General features: G+C 40.6%; 1 protein-coding gene across 6 annotated transcripts in view; it reads right to left on the reverse strand.

Moving 5' to 3' along the window:
* The window catches only part of LOC111253538 (uncharacterized), a 94,015-nt gene that overhangs the window by 39,455 nt on the left and 39,301 nt on the right, over positions 1-15,259 (reverse strand). For 2 of the 6 annotated variants that reach the window (XM_086992954.1, XM_086992953.1), the window contains exon 1: positions 2,425-2,641. The exons of 3 other annotated variants lie outside the window; for them this stretch is intronic. The gene's annotated coding sequence lies outside the window, so the exon portion shown is untranslated. Of the gene's footprint in view, positions 1-2,424; positions 2,642-3,470; positions 3,495-15,259 lie in introns of those variants that run through there. One more of the 6 variants, XM_086992956.1, reaches the window with a different exon arrangement.

Below are 15,259 nucleotides of genomic sequence, written 5' to 3' on the forward strand. Positions count from 1 at the left end.
TTAAATCCTAATGGGCCCAACCACTAGCTTAGAGTCTGAATAATCGGCAAACTTAATGCGTACGTCAAGGCAAAATACTAATATAACACATAACAACTTGGAGCTAATCGTCTATGCAAAGTAAATGGCCCTACTAATGGCTGACTATTATGAGTCATCTTGCGTGAGCAGGAAAACGAGTTTTGTCGCGACAAATAGGTAAACAGAGTCTTTCGATGAGTATTACTTACATGGCAGACAATAGTTTTAGGGGCGGTAGGGCTTATAAAATGATTTTGCTTATGCAAAATAAATGGTTACCATCGGCAAGACAGAAAAATAGAAAAAACGGGGTTTAGACAAGTAGCTCTGCTGAACTACTTAAATACGTTCTTCTACACATCAGTACAATACGTTCAAGCTAATGTTCGTTAATTCGAATATCTAAAGTCTATATAGAATATAAAGTAAACAACATACAAGGCTGCTGCTCGGAAGTACGTCACTTCGTGTACATAGTACCTACATCAGCACATGAGAACTGAGTGCAGAAAAGTGATGATGCTATGTCGATACAAGTTATTGTATTTTATTCCCCATACTTCCAAGTTCGTTTCGAATGCATGAAGCCTACGCTTCAAACGGGTTCAGGCTGTGTTAGAGGGAATTAATCATGGTTCCTATATGAGTTGCAAAATACTCGATTCTCGTAGATCTTAATGTTAGCTGTCGTTCGGGCAAATAGTCCCTGTCCTGCCTTGCCTCCTAAATATACCTCATAATACTTATAGTAGACATCGCGCCGAACACTACGTCACCTTCGACCCCACAGATTCGAATCTGAACTTAATAATAACTTGCTTGTCGAAGTGGAAAGCTCCTACGACCCCGAGGAGCTGTACCATCGACGGTGCTCCTGGGTCCCTTTAGACTTACTGCATACTTCTTTCTCGATCGAATAATAAGTTCTAGGTGCATTTCATACAAACGTCGAAGCAATGTTTTTTTATTGGCGCAACTTAAGTCCCGATCTTATCTAACGTTTATTAACGGGCCGATTGTTAGCCAGTGGGCGCATCTGCAATATCCGCCTCTTACAAACAATTGTCGCACACTATAATATAGTGTATTTCACCTAGATTCAATGATTGTTAGTCTGAATCTAAGCTTGAGAAACGAACTTGAACTTCTATTATGCTTCGTCGTTCGAAGGTTTACTTTTAAGAGTTTATGTTACCCGGCACGATGCGCTGTACATACAAACAGAATTTATTCACTACGATCTCGTAGGATAAATTATGGTCTACTGTTTATCAAAAATAGGTCGTCGTTTGAATGTGTTTAAGGTTCCATTCAAGCACTATGTGAATCTAATAGATTTAAGCTCCCGAAAAACTATCAGTGGCAACTCCTAGCCAGAAGTCTATGTCGTCGCCACGTTTATCCTTGAAAAAAAGCAATTCGTCGTCTATCAGTACCTTCCTTCGAATTAGGAGCGACTTCCGATCTCCTAATAACAGCTCTGTACTTATTATCGGCTACTATGCTTTACTGGGTAAATAGCAAAGCAGTTGGTTCGAGATCACGTCCAATCCCTCTTATTTCTGCTGCCGGTAATCCATTCAAGCTACGGTCGAAGAAAGAACAACATCGGAGTTGTTACTTACTATCGCATCACAGAGTCAGCACGTTTTGCCTGAACAGATGAATCGATTAGGAACTCGCTATTACGAACGGTCTTCTAGCGGAATTTTGATGGTCAAATAAATTCCGGTAAGGCTAAGGACAACACTAGCGCCTACGTTTTTTTCCCGCGTGACGAAGATCAGCCACGTTATCGGACCCATTGCGATTGAGGACCGAAAACCCAGAGCGACCGAAATGGTTGGATATTTGAATATGATTAGCTGTGGCTACTTTAGGCAGATAGAGCTGAATCACCGAACCTACCCTCTGAGGCACAGACAATATAGCTTGGACCAGAATTAATATTCCCGTTTGTTCACACAGTCCGCCCCAGTTACTGCTAGAGGGTCGCTTCGGCTCGGTGAGCAACTTCAGTCACAAAATCCAAAGGAATCGGTTTATCCCACCTCCTCAGAGGACGATGGTGGTGATCAACGAGCACATATAGCCTGGCTTAGCTGTCAGTTAAATTACAGTGCTTGTATCGTTTGGTAACTTATTACATACTATTGGTACAAGACTCGTATACGAGTATATGGTAAGACACAAACAATGTCTGACGAATAAGTATCACAATTAGATAATGTGTCACACTATAGATGACAGACGCACCGTCGTCTGCAATTAAGTAGACCTTCAAGATCCTTCTTGCACTCAAAAGAAGCCGTCTGGCCAACTTATCTTTCCTCTTCTCTAGAAACTTCACAACTCTAAAGTATCGTGTGGCTAGTATAGCCTTATTGTAGAATGTTTGATTACCTGCTATTGCATGGTATCTTAATGGACGAGCTTAGTCCAGTGGGCTTTACGAAACGGTCGTACAAATGCTGGCTCCGTTGCGTCCATTCACGCGTTGGGTATAGCTATGGCGTTTGTGCGCTACTTAGACTAGTGGAGATTGAGAAACCGAGTCCTGTTTAATCACTTTGACGGTAGCCTAAAGGTGAGAGCTAGGAATACTCCTCGGTGTGACTAACTGAAAGCAACGGCAAACAGTATGAACTAGAGAAAATGTATGAAAGTCTCTAAAACGAGACCGTATTATTGAAATGATTTATTATTTTTTTTATTTGTTATTATCGCATGATTAAAAATTGCCAATCCAGCTGTAAAAAAAAAACTGGCAATTTTTGGGGAATTGAACGGGGGAATCTACCGAAAATCGCTCCCACACATTTGCATCGTATGATCGGTAGATTTAACCGACGCAGTCAGTGCTAAATTCTTATTGGACATAATTGATATTTTGAAATGACGATATATTTTGTTTACTAAAAGCTCGTGGTACTACAACGCAGCATCATCTGCCAGAAACTCAGAAAGTTTGCCATGTTTTAAACAATGCGGAAGAGTTCATGTATTTCAAGGTAATGTTCTATCATGAATCCAACTTGGTTAGAACTACTGAACTGGAAAAAGTTGACACTCAATTAACTCACATACGTTGATAATATTAAATTACCGCTACGATAAAGAGAAACTGGACTTAATACTGCAAGAGCGTATACTTCCGTTGACTCACCTAGGCGGAGTAATATGTAGCACTCGAAACGTTACAAATACGTAGTTCTATAGTTTTTTTTTTTCCAATGCACGGTCGAAAGTTTCATTTAACTATTCGAAATCGTTTATGTACGTCGCTGCATTTTCATGCATTCGATACGCCTTCGTCTACCTATACAACTAATCAAACCACTTGCGCCCCCTACGTGCTATTGTTTTTCTCTAGCCTACCAACTTGGGCGCCCTACATGCGAACAGCGGGCCTCTACACTCTCATGTTAGTAATATCAAAGTGGACTTACTATAAATACGGGATGAAGTGATGGCTTGGAGCACTAAATCTCGAATTGAAAAAAATCAAATGGGGCTTGCTCGTTCAGACCTCGTCAGCGCCATAAATCTATTTGCGTATGAACGATCAGAGGAACAAGGTCAAGATACAATTATTTTATGCATGGCATATTTATTGAGAAGCACCTTATTACGGCTCTCCGCTCCACATGGATATCATTTCGAGGCAATGGGCGCATGTAGCATATTGACGCTGATTGTGTAGTAGTACATGTGTGTCGCGACAAGCTACACACCCTTACAAAATGTCGCGGGCTTTCAGCTGAGACCGTTGGGAGAGAAGGAAAGAGGGAGGGAAAGCGTTGGTGTCAATAAATATAATTAACAATAGGAAAAGACAAAAAAGCGGATAACAAGGCAAGTACTACAAGACACATTGCAGATCAGAAGGGCATTGCTACGAAATTGTCTAACATCCTGTCGAACAAATCTATAGAAAAGTTTGCATATAACCACAATTTAACATCCTCGGTATATAACTAGGCGATATTTGCATTTCAGCGATCATGCTAAGGATTCAACAAAGCTTTTAGTTAGATCATTTTAGAGTTGAAAGTATATCAGCTGCATATGGCTAAATGCCTGCGAAATAAAGGCTAAACAACATAATGATAACGCATTATCATGTCCAACACGAGGATTTTTCCATTTATCTAAAAAACCGCAATACTTGGGAGTTATTATTGACTCTATCGAAAGCCTTCCTTAGCATCAGCCTGCGTAGCCTATGCCACATATAGCTTTTAAAGAAGAAGCGACGAAAATCTACTATGGTTGTTAAATTGTCGCGTGGCTGTAAACTAGAGCAGAAAGACAGCGTAAACACGCAGGTACGGCATGTTCTATTTTATACATGCCGTATGTACGGCAGTGACCATTCTATCTAGTAAGCGATGCAAATCTTCTTGCGTACGTTGTTCATATCGGAGTACGCGTATCACAAACACTAGGGTACTCTTCTCAAATCTAAGTACTCATATTGGAACACACTATTGCTAAAACAGAGGTGTGCGGATGTCTGGATGACCCCAGGGATCAAAAAGGGCTACCATTAGTTCCTTGTAAAAAAAAAAAACTCTGTACGAAAGCTCTAGCATCCAGGTAGAGCACTAAGAGCCATAGAAACGAATTACATTTCATAGTTAGTACAGCCAGTCTAACTACATAGAATTCTCTTTTTTACATCTATAAAAGAGTATAAACATAAATATGAAAGAAGGACCGCTACAGGCTCTGATAGCAGCGGATATGCCTGTCTAATGACCACAAAGTTCCGGGCGCGAAATATTTCGTCGCCTGAAATTAAGCGTAAATAAAATAGCCTCACATCCGGAAGCATTGCGGCTAAGACTGCCATCACTTTAGATGACTGTTTCGAACGTAGACCGTCATCATGTGTCCTTAGGTTTGGTTGGCAAATATCGCAATTTCTAACCATTACAATTTGTAGCAGACGACAGAACATACACGCTGCGTGCACTTCAGTAACTCAATTAGCAGCCATAAAACGAAAAACACCAAAAGCAATTTTACTATGTTCGGTCTATTATTGTAGTCTGTCAAATCACAATCCCTAACGTAGCAATTATTCCCGGGAACATAATCTTTGAGTTCGTTAGAAGGAGGAACGAAAATTAACTAGTCTCCTAGATTCTCTCTGCTGTATATATAGGAAAAATCAAGTAGTCCTAGAAAGAAACAACTGCGATGCGATATAATTATTACGACCGGATAGATAGTATGGTTATACGCTAATATAATACGGCTCCATCGTTTTCCTTCAAAATCTATACCTAAGAAGAGAGTGTCACCTCTGCAATTGTCTGTAAGTCATTTCATTGTATTAACGTCCGTATATACAGGCGACGAATGCGCGCGGTCAGCCGCCTGGTAGCATCTGGCTAGTCGAGGAATATAATTCACCAGATAGGGAACGCACACGCTTTGAGGGTCGACCATCGTTGCGTGATGAAACGGGTAAAGGCTAATTGAGCGAGTGTTTGCTGGCTTGAAGCGAAAGAAGCTCGGTGGGGCCGGAGTGGTAAAGGTTCATCAAAAGAGCCCTGCGAGATGAAAATGCTGTGTAAGACCAAGATTGGATGGAAAGTCAGGATGCGAACAGGGAAGGGACTCCTATCCTTTCCTACTTAACAGTTCGACAGAATCATCACTTGATGCTGTACAAAGACGCGGCAAAGAAGCCACATACTTAAAAACCAGTCAAGCTACATTTCCTAAAAGAGGCCGCGCCGTATGGACGGAACAGCTGTACTGCTTTCTGTTTTTGCTACGAATTCCTGTGCCACACGATCGCGAGCCAATACGCTGGATTGACTCTGGACAGGACCTACATTTCCTTGCCTACTGCTTAAACATATTTCCTACATTATTTACAATTCAAACAATTTTCAGTAAGTAGTTGTTTATGTAACTCTTTTTAAAAATTCAAAAAATATTTCTTTAGCCACAGTCGATACAACGAAGTTTATAGAGGGACTTTCGTCTACGTTGAGTAACATATAAGACATTTTCGCGTTTTTCTCCGACAAAAAAAAATTGTGTACCTTTGTATGCGATATACTTTTCGTTAAAAACTAGTAACACGTAAAAACGTAATACCAGTAGCCAGTTCCGCTTCCACCTAGAACAAAGGGTGACAGGAACCGCGCAGATTTGTACGTCGATTCGAGGACTGAGGCTTTAATAAATCCGATTAGGAGAAATAAACTTTTAAACGTATATGTTTACCGGCTTTATGAACAATCAGGATTTCGCCAACGACGACTGTGAAATGACAATCATTATTCCCGTCCTGGGGAGCTGTGATTTTTCAAACAAACTCAAAATTATAAACAACTACATTTGGAGTGAAGAAAAACAGACGTTTTTACATACTTGCTTCGTATATATATATTTTTTTTTATTATGGATTCGCTGTACGCTTTGAGGAAGTAACAGGAAACACTCGGAAAGTTCTGTTATCACGGAACGGACAAACTGGGTGAGCTTATCACTCAGAACTTCTGGTTAATTATGAGAGCGGATTTTGGAGAGCTGCTTTAGATCGGAATAAGAAGCATATCTGCTAATATAGTGAAACATTGGAACAAGTTTTATCGGGGCCCGAAATGAACCGACTAACGACGTAGGACTCAAGCGATAAGTTCGTTCTAATTGGAATCGTTTAGTAGAAAACGGAAAGTGACGGAGATGTAACGGAGGACCAAATATGGGATAAGTCGATGACCAATTATTCACTTCAATTCAATTATTCAATTATTAGAGAATTACTAAAGCATATTTTTATTTCGACTACTCACTGTCGTGATCGTGGCAAAGGATGCTGTACATACATAAACGTACGCCTATTTCGTCGGGTACAGGTTGTCTGTAATAACTGCAAGTTTCTTACCTTTATAGCAGTACAACTATTGAGTTTGGTTTTTACGGCGTGGCTTCTGAAGCCATATGCCGTGCGCGTCACAATTACGAATTTTACATTATAATAATAGTTGTACAAAATAGTTGGTAGCATTGAGATCAATACACTTTTTAGATAGAAATCTACCGATAGACGTGCATAATGTACAAATTTCATGTAGCGTAAGCGTGGCGTGTAGCAATTTCCGAATCAGCTTTTGGCTTTTCATATTGAATAGAAATGAAATTTAACGAAGTAAAAGTATGCATCTTGAACCCTGACAACAGACTGTCTAGGAAACGCTAGGAATTAGTTAACGCAAATGTGTGTAGTAACGCCATCAGCTTAGAGAAAAAAAAACCTAGTCGTATAAGCGTAGCGCACATCTCTGTTTCAAGCGTAGATTCAGAATTTATTTCGTTATGTTTAAATATCATACAGTTTATGTATTATAAGTTTATTAAGTTTAACTTGTTTTCGTAACGACGCGCTGCGTATTAGTTCTTTAGCAACCGTTAATAATTGTACTGGTACGTCTGACTTTTGCTCAATATCGACATCATGTCTTCGTAATTTTCTTACTTACGAAAAACGGCAAGGCCATAATTCGAAATTTTAAAGGCTACAAATCGGGATGATTCGTAAACGACGACCCTTCACAGTAAATGTGAGGAAAGCGTTACTAAGAATACAAGCACTAAAGGTACAAGTGAAATCTGCTTTTTCCTTTTGAAGCTAAGACGAGTTCTTCAGAAGATATTAGGCGAGTTCAGTAAAGTCCTTCATAGAGCTCGGTTTATTCGAGATTCGAGCTTCTTGCTGGTCCTTCGCCAAGCTTTGATTCATATATAATTGAAGTTCTAAGGTTGGCAGATTCGATACGCAACTAGGTCCCCGCTGCCGTCCTACCAAGGAGGCTAATTTTTAAGCAATATTTTGTTCTTCTCACCCGGCACGTTCACACACGGAAGCTCAGTGACGGGATTTGCGAAAGGCTTATACGTAGTCTTAAAGCAACGCATGGCGCTACCGGGGAAGCTGTGATGTCAGCATGTTTAATAAGCTAGTAACTGGATAGGCATAATATTTAACTTATTAGTACTAGTTGCTCAATAGTCATAAGTGCGCGCCTTTGCAATTGCCTGCCACATTGATAATGGTTAACGTATTCTTTTAATAGGTAACTTGACTAATGAAGTTATATATTAGCAAATATAGCTAATGTAATATTGGCGCCTATGATTGTTTCGGGCTAATACCCGCTGCTGAAAAAATATCACATATAGATCTAGGAAAAAATTAATATTGTATAAACGGAAGTTATAACTATATTTGCAAGTGGGGTCATGTATAGATGTATTTGTTTTCGCTATAGCGTTTTATCTCTCAATAACAATTTTTTTACTGCTTCTATTTCTAGCGTACTAAAACATTCTCTTCTTATTGATTTTCCATGAAAGAAAGTTTCCTATTTGATAGTGAGTTAATATTGTTATAACGTCATAACAACAAGCACATCGTCACTCTCATGACAGCTTCAAAATTACGGTGGCAGTCGAATTCTATCACTTGCTTTAATCTGGCCTGGACTTTTACTTGAAAAGATAGAAAGATTTAGTAGAAAATTGACTTTTGTTGACGTGTGTTCGTACCTCACGTCTATGTCGAGTGTACTTCGCCCCCTTTTGAGCTACCTGACAAGTCTTTCCATATACGTATTTCTATTATATACAGTGATTGATAATGAAACACATAGTACAACCTGTTTCGTCGGCTCACAAATCTTGCCCCACAACATACGACGCTCTCATTAGCACGCGGGCACATATTATAGTACTTTTCAAGAACTAGAACGTGCATTATTTTATGGGGGAACTACACTCGGCTAAAACGGCTTACCTCGACCAACAGGTTAGCTCGTTTTTAGCGTGCCTATCTACCTTCGAGCTTAAGTTAGGCGCAAAATGAGAGGAGGGTATTTTAAATTGCAATTTTAGCATTTACGATAACTGAGTTGCTGGGACACTGATAAACATTACGCCTTGCAAGCTTGATAGATATGCCTCATCAAGCTGAAGCCGACAATTCTATACGCCTAACTAGTCTGATTTTAGCCGAAGTTAAGTTGCTAAACTCGAAACAACCCCCGCGAAGCCCAAAGCTTATCACTACTGTAGGAAGCTAAGACCAGACTACCTATCTTCATAACGTGGCCTCAGTTTTAATTTTGTAGGCGACATGTTGATGTATGGGAGAGCAAGCTGCCGACCTACTGATGTCTAGTTTTGACCGTATGGCGAGATGAGCCCCTATCCACTTGCAGCAGAAGTGGTAGCAACATTAGCTTTCTGATAAAACGAGACTTTCAATAGTTTGCTTTGGCTATGCAATTCCTGATTCCGGTAATGTATGTAGTTTTTATCAATTGAATTACGGCATGGTGCCCCGGATTAATTGTCGTTTCACAATAAGAGACAGACTACCAAGAGCGCTTAAGATACAGTGACGTACAAGTCAAGATATAGCTTCGTCGGCTGCACGTACTAGTTTAAGTTGAACATCGTCTCGCAGCACTAAAGCACTACGGTGTTTAAAGAGCAATATGGCACTCGATAGCCAATCGTTTTCTCGCCTTCAACCGTTACTAGCTGTCCAGCCGTTTACGCGAACCAATCAACATAACTCGAATAAAGAAAGAACGCAGACTTCTGGACACGTTTCATAGCTTAAAAAACGTAGTGTGAGATATTGCCGTCCTCAATATTGTGCTTCTATATAGATCCGAAGCGATGTGCTTCATCTTATTGAAACGTTCTTACGATGGTCGCTGTTGAAACTTCGTAGATTAGCCTACACAATGAGATGTGTGTCTTTCTCGATGCACGCCGATGCCAAAAAATTAAGATTTCAGCTCACTTATTTTCCAAATGCAAGCCAAGACTTCGTTTCAGTATTATGAGCCAAACAACAATCGTGTCTTCCCGCAAAAAGGAGCACCTGAGCTGAACATACAAGGCAATATCGTCATTGATGGAATACGCTACACATAGATCTAAATACATAGTTGGCTCGTTCGTTTTGCTGGGAGCCGACGCTTTCTGCCGTGGTAGAAAAATCAGCCTGTCGAAGCTTTCTTATTTGCTTCCAGCCCTGTCGGTGTGGGAATCTCAAATAACTTGCCTTAACAGCGCGAACCCGCAACATCGTTGAAAGAACATCTATAGCGTAAACTAAGCATATGTATACTATGTCACACATTAAAACCGAGCGGTTATCGTTATCTGCGTCCTTTATTGCAGACGATCTATTCCATCGGGTGATCCAAAATTACGCTGCTTTGGCTGCCAATCTAAGCTAAACAAAGATCGAGATTAAACTTGCTTGGCCTAAATCCGAGACGCGTGGCAGCCTGGATTCCGGGCCTGATACCGAAATCGAACAGTGATGTGAAGAGCGGACCTACCCTAGCGCCGCGTGAAATGGAAAGGACTGGTCTTCCAAAATCAAGGTTACTTAGAAGAAATGCCAACCGAGAACCAAAAGCAAGGGTGCACGCGGTGGTTGGTAATGCAGTTAGAAAATGCTGCCTGAAGCCTCACAGTATTGCCATGACAACTACTTGGTCGTGTGACTTGACGCCTGTAAGCGAGATTTGCATCGTAACGCTTCAGCCATGATGGACTAACTTTGCTCCCTGGTCCGTTAGCTGCGCGATCATTTGAATTTAGATAAAGGTACGCCAAGTGGGCCACTGTAGGCCCTCATGGAAAACCGTCATGGCCATCAGAAAGTCATACTACAAACACGTCAACAGCCGGCACAATTAACCCGACGCCACCGTTGTTCCACTAATTGACGGCCTCATAGATCCATCACAGAGTGTCAATATACATTAAAAAATTCTTACTCCTGACTTTACCTAAGTATGTGATTTTTGACAAACACTAACAGTTTAGTCAATAGATTTCGAAACATAATTTCGAAGGCATAAAGGCCGAATGATGTTACCTATAGGCGGAGCGTGCCCCGACGTATAGACAGGAATAATGGTAGCTTTCTGTGGTTTTTGCAAGCCCACAAAGTGGCAGGCATTCTGTTAATGGACGTGGCGAAAAATAGAAGTATACATAAACCTGTGACATCAACTACAGTGACACGTTGAAACTATTAGTTTAGCTCTAACTAACAAACTTTGTCATCCTTTTCCTTACTCTCGAGTCGCCTTTCAAACAGTGCCATTGGCCTAGCGCATTAAGGTGATTTTTTTTGGCAGTACGGGCAGAATCCTTGCCGGAAGCTTTTCGACTCTACTCTGATAATGAGTTCCCTTACCTTTGCTAGAACGTCGTTCTAAAACTATCGAAGGGTTACTTTTGTATCTTCCATATTAACAAGATGCTCCCTCGCCTTCATGTCCGCAGCTGTAAACGTTAGCTAGTACATCTTGAGCACCCTCGTCTTAACGACGGGGTCGTAATACGTCCCTGTAATCAATTTTGTCTCTAAAAAATGAATAACTATTACGTTCCGTAGAGAGTCACTATTAGATAGTATAACGGAGCGAGTCAGCAAACTGAATCGGCTGGTAAAATACACACAACACGGTAAAGTAACTTTATCAATAAAAAAGTTTGCTAAACTACCTAGGTCCTGAGCGGCTTCTCCTCGAAGGTCCTAGCCCAAACATGAGCTGGCACCATTACCCCACAGTGAAGCGTGTAGGAGAATCGTGGGCTAGTTGAGCATTGTAATGCGTATATATGGAAATAGTAGTCACGGGCGTAACAGTCTGCAACTGCCAATTTGAGCATCGCGTCCTCCTGTTTCCAGAAACGACAATCAATACTGTTTTTTTTTTTTGGCGCGGGTTACTTAGACCCACCGGTAAGGCAGCCAACTTACAGCGTTCGGCTTAAGTGACCCATTCAGCGGTGTCGAGTCGTCACAAAAAAGAAATGCGAATTTGGAAAAAACGGCAGATCGGAAACCGAAACTGAAATTCTGTCTACTACTAATCAAAGCGTTATACACCTCTGATTTCAGTAAAGCCGTTATTAAGCAGAGCTGCGCAGTTGCCTAGCAACACGTAAGCTCGAATAACGTCGTTAATCGTACAAGATGTGCTACACATTGAACGAAGAAACATACAAGAGCGACGTTTGGTTGAAGGAGAACATCACATAGCTAGATAGATGTTTCACATCTACTTGATGTACTGACATTTACTTTGGTCCAGTGTAACCGCGGTAAGTACTGTAGACTTGGTCTTTAGACTGCAATATAGTGTTCTCGGCAAGACCACTGAGCGTCAGCTAAACGCTAGGATCTTGCACTTTGTTTTCTTTGAATAGGAAACGTTGCTACAAACAACTTACGTTACGTACGACAATAATAGAGAAAAGTACTCTGCCAAAATATAACCGTGTACGCTATTAATTGTACGCCAACAACCATTCCCAGTAAAAAAAACCGTGGGATATTCTTACCTATAACATGCCAAGCAGGTTAGTACATGCATGCAACACTGTAGATAATGACAGATTTCTCATTTCAATGCAGCGCTAGGAAACAGACAAGACAATACTATATATTCCTTTTTGAACTTGGCGCCACTACTCAATTGTTACGCTGCTGAGGGACACTGGCTAAGAACGAACACCACATGGAAACGCAAATTGAAAATCTTTACGTCTTGGATCGTTGAGATAGAAAGTTTCATCGTTATTCCAATACGTGACTAACATAGACGGTTCGTATTAATTCTACATTTTCACACACGCTTATAAACCTAGGCTGCATAACTATGGGACCAAGGCTCATAGACGTGAGCAATAGATAAATGATGCAGTAGATGCGATCGCAATTTTGAGCACTTATATTTCACGGGAGTGATTTCGTTTGGGGTTAAGTTCCTTCTTATTACAGAGGGGGGTTCGAAATTCGAAATTAGTTTGTGGCGGAGCTTGTAATTAAGCTTAGTAAACCCCAGCGGTACAGTAAAGCGCCGATATGCATTCAAAGTTTAAAAATTGAAGTTGGCATAGAAATGACCCGTTTTCGAGTTCGACAGACATTACTTAGGTACAAAATAACCTCAAATATGTTACGTTTATCTAGGAGTGGCTATATAAAAAATAGAACACTTCTTCTTCTTCAATCAGTTCTAGTGGAACAAACAAAGGTAAGCTTTTAAAGTGATCTAACATTTTCCGGATTTTTGCGGCAGCGGCATAGATTTTCGCAAGGAGACGTCTTTGGGAACCAACGGGTGTCCTCTAAGCAAGACCTTCCAAATATTCATTCACGACGAAGTATAAGATCGTAACGGTTGTGAGACGAATTTTTGTCAGCAGGTACATCATTCCTTACATTTCGCGTCGAAGTAGGTTCGCAATGTACGATGCTGTGTGGTGCTGTTCCATCATGTGGAAATCTCATAATGCTACAGGTTAAATATCGCTCATCATATGAGGCTGAACTGGCGTGGCAAAGCACTCCTTAAAAATACACTATAACCCTTATATTCATTTTCTATGAGTCAGTTGGCCTAAACACGAGATTTTGGAAGTGTATTATGTAAATTCTCCTAGACGCGGCAATACTAACTATGTAAATTGAAGGTGCTTTCGCCACCAGCGAAGCAAGTTCACAAAGTTCTGGGAACCGGCTGTAGGACTTAATAGCCAGAATAAGTTGCCTGCTAATCCACCTCTTATATACTAGCGGTGCAACATCACTGACACTTGTGGTCAATGCTCTGAGAGTTACGCTAAGTCTGTCACAATCGTAGCTTATTTTCTAAGGGAAAAAATTGTACTCATTCATCATCTAATGGTATACATTCTCAGTTGAATTTTTTCTGCACGATATATATATATATATATATATATATATATATATATATATATATATATATATATATATATATATATATGCAATACAGATCGTTCTATCGACCAAGAAGCACGCAACGGAGTCGGCAGGTAGGAAACTGACTGCATTAGACGCGTTTAGAAGGCAACCAGGGACATATAGAATTCAGTTAATCAGGGTTTGAAAAAAACAGATTCTCTCAGTTGTGCCCGACACCTACTACCGACGTATCCACATAGAAAAAGGAAGGGCTGTCAGTATCCTAAATGTAAAGAACTACTTTACGGTTTCTTTAGTAGATCACACAAAGTCACTTCAACAAAGTTTGTATGGAAAGAAGACGGAAACATTAAATATCCGGGAAATAAAGGAAAGACGATCGAGACATGAAAACCTCATCACCTGCATGGCTGCAGAGAACAGCAAACCCCAGTAGCTGCCGCCCCCTTAAAATTGCACATACACATGCGTCCTGAATATGCAATTATTTCGTTGGGCGGCTGCACCCGACTGATTCAAATGCAGGAAAAGAAACATTGAAATTTCAATTCTTTTTTAGAAGCGCACGTTCCATGTTTATCCATCACTTTCAAAGGGTGACGGGCTAACAACGTGTATGTGTTAGCTGTTACAGACTACGACAGTTAAACAGCCGGTGAACGGAACGTCATCGCTTCCAACAGGCTCGTTTGAACTTTTTTTTTTAGTTTCGACGGAGACGGCCCTGCCTGGAATGCGTCACCTAACGTCTGCTCAGAAAAGGAAAAGGGTTTCTAGTATAATCTATGTGTTCGCAATAAACGGTGTTTCTTCCGCTGTCCCAAGAATTATAAAGCGGTTCTCAACCATTCGATAATGATTTCTAGCTATTGAATAATGCAAACTATGTTGGCTGAACACAATCCAATAACCAAGTCCAAGAAACCATTACCAATACAAAGATCACAACAAGGTACAATTGGCAAACGGCAAAAGCATGGTTTTATAGATTATATTTTAAAGGTCAACCGGCGGTCTTTCATTTGGTCATAGCTTTTCAATCCTGCATTTGTCCTATCGAATCACTCTATAGACATGACTGTACGAAGACAAAAAGGCCTTCATACTTCTGTAGTCGTTATCTTTGGCCTGTCTTCGTTTCTGGAGAATAGCTGGGAAGGATTGGATCAGATGCTAGTGATAATCTATTACAATTTCGTGTTTGCAACGCAAAGTCAATCTCGTTTGTTTTCTTTTATGACGTACGGCGGCATCGCAAGCATTGTGTAAATTGCTTAACGATACTCTGCCTTCAAACAGGGTCATTTCTTGTAGAATATCTAACCTGTCTAATAGAAACAAAACCGTAATCTCAGACAATGTCATACAACTACGCCAGTGTTTATTATTAGGCCAATAAGGCCAGGACACTGGCCAGGGACATTGGTAGTGAATAATTCTTTAATT

The sequence above is a fragment of the Varroa destructor genome, unplaced genomic scaffold (assembly GCF_002443255.2).
Source record: "Varroa destructor unplaced genomic scaffold, Vdes_3.0 BEIS01000006.1, whole genome shotgun sequence".
In the NCBI taxonomy this organism is placed as follows: domain Eukaryota; kingdom Metazoa; phylum Arthropoda; class Arachnida; order Mesostigmata; family Varroidae; genus Varroa; species Varroa destructor.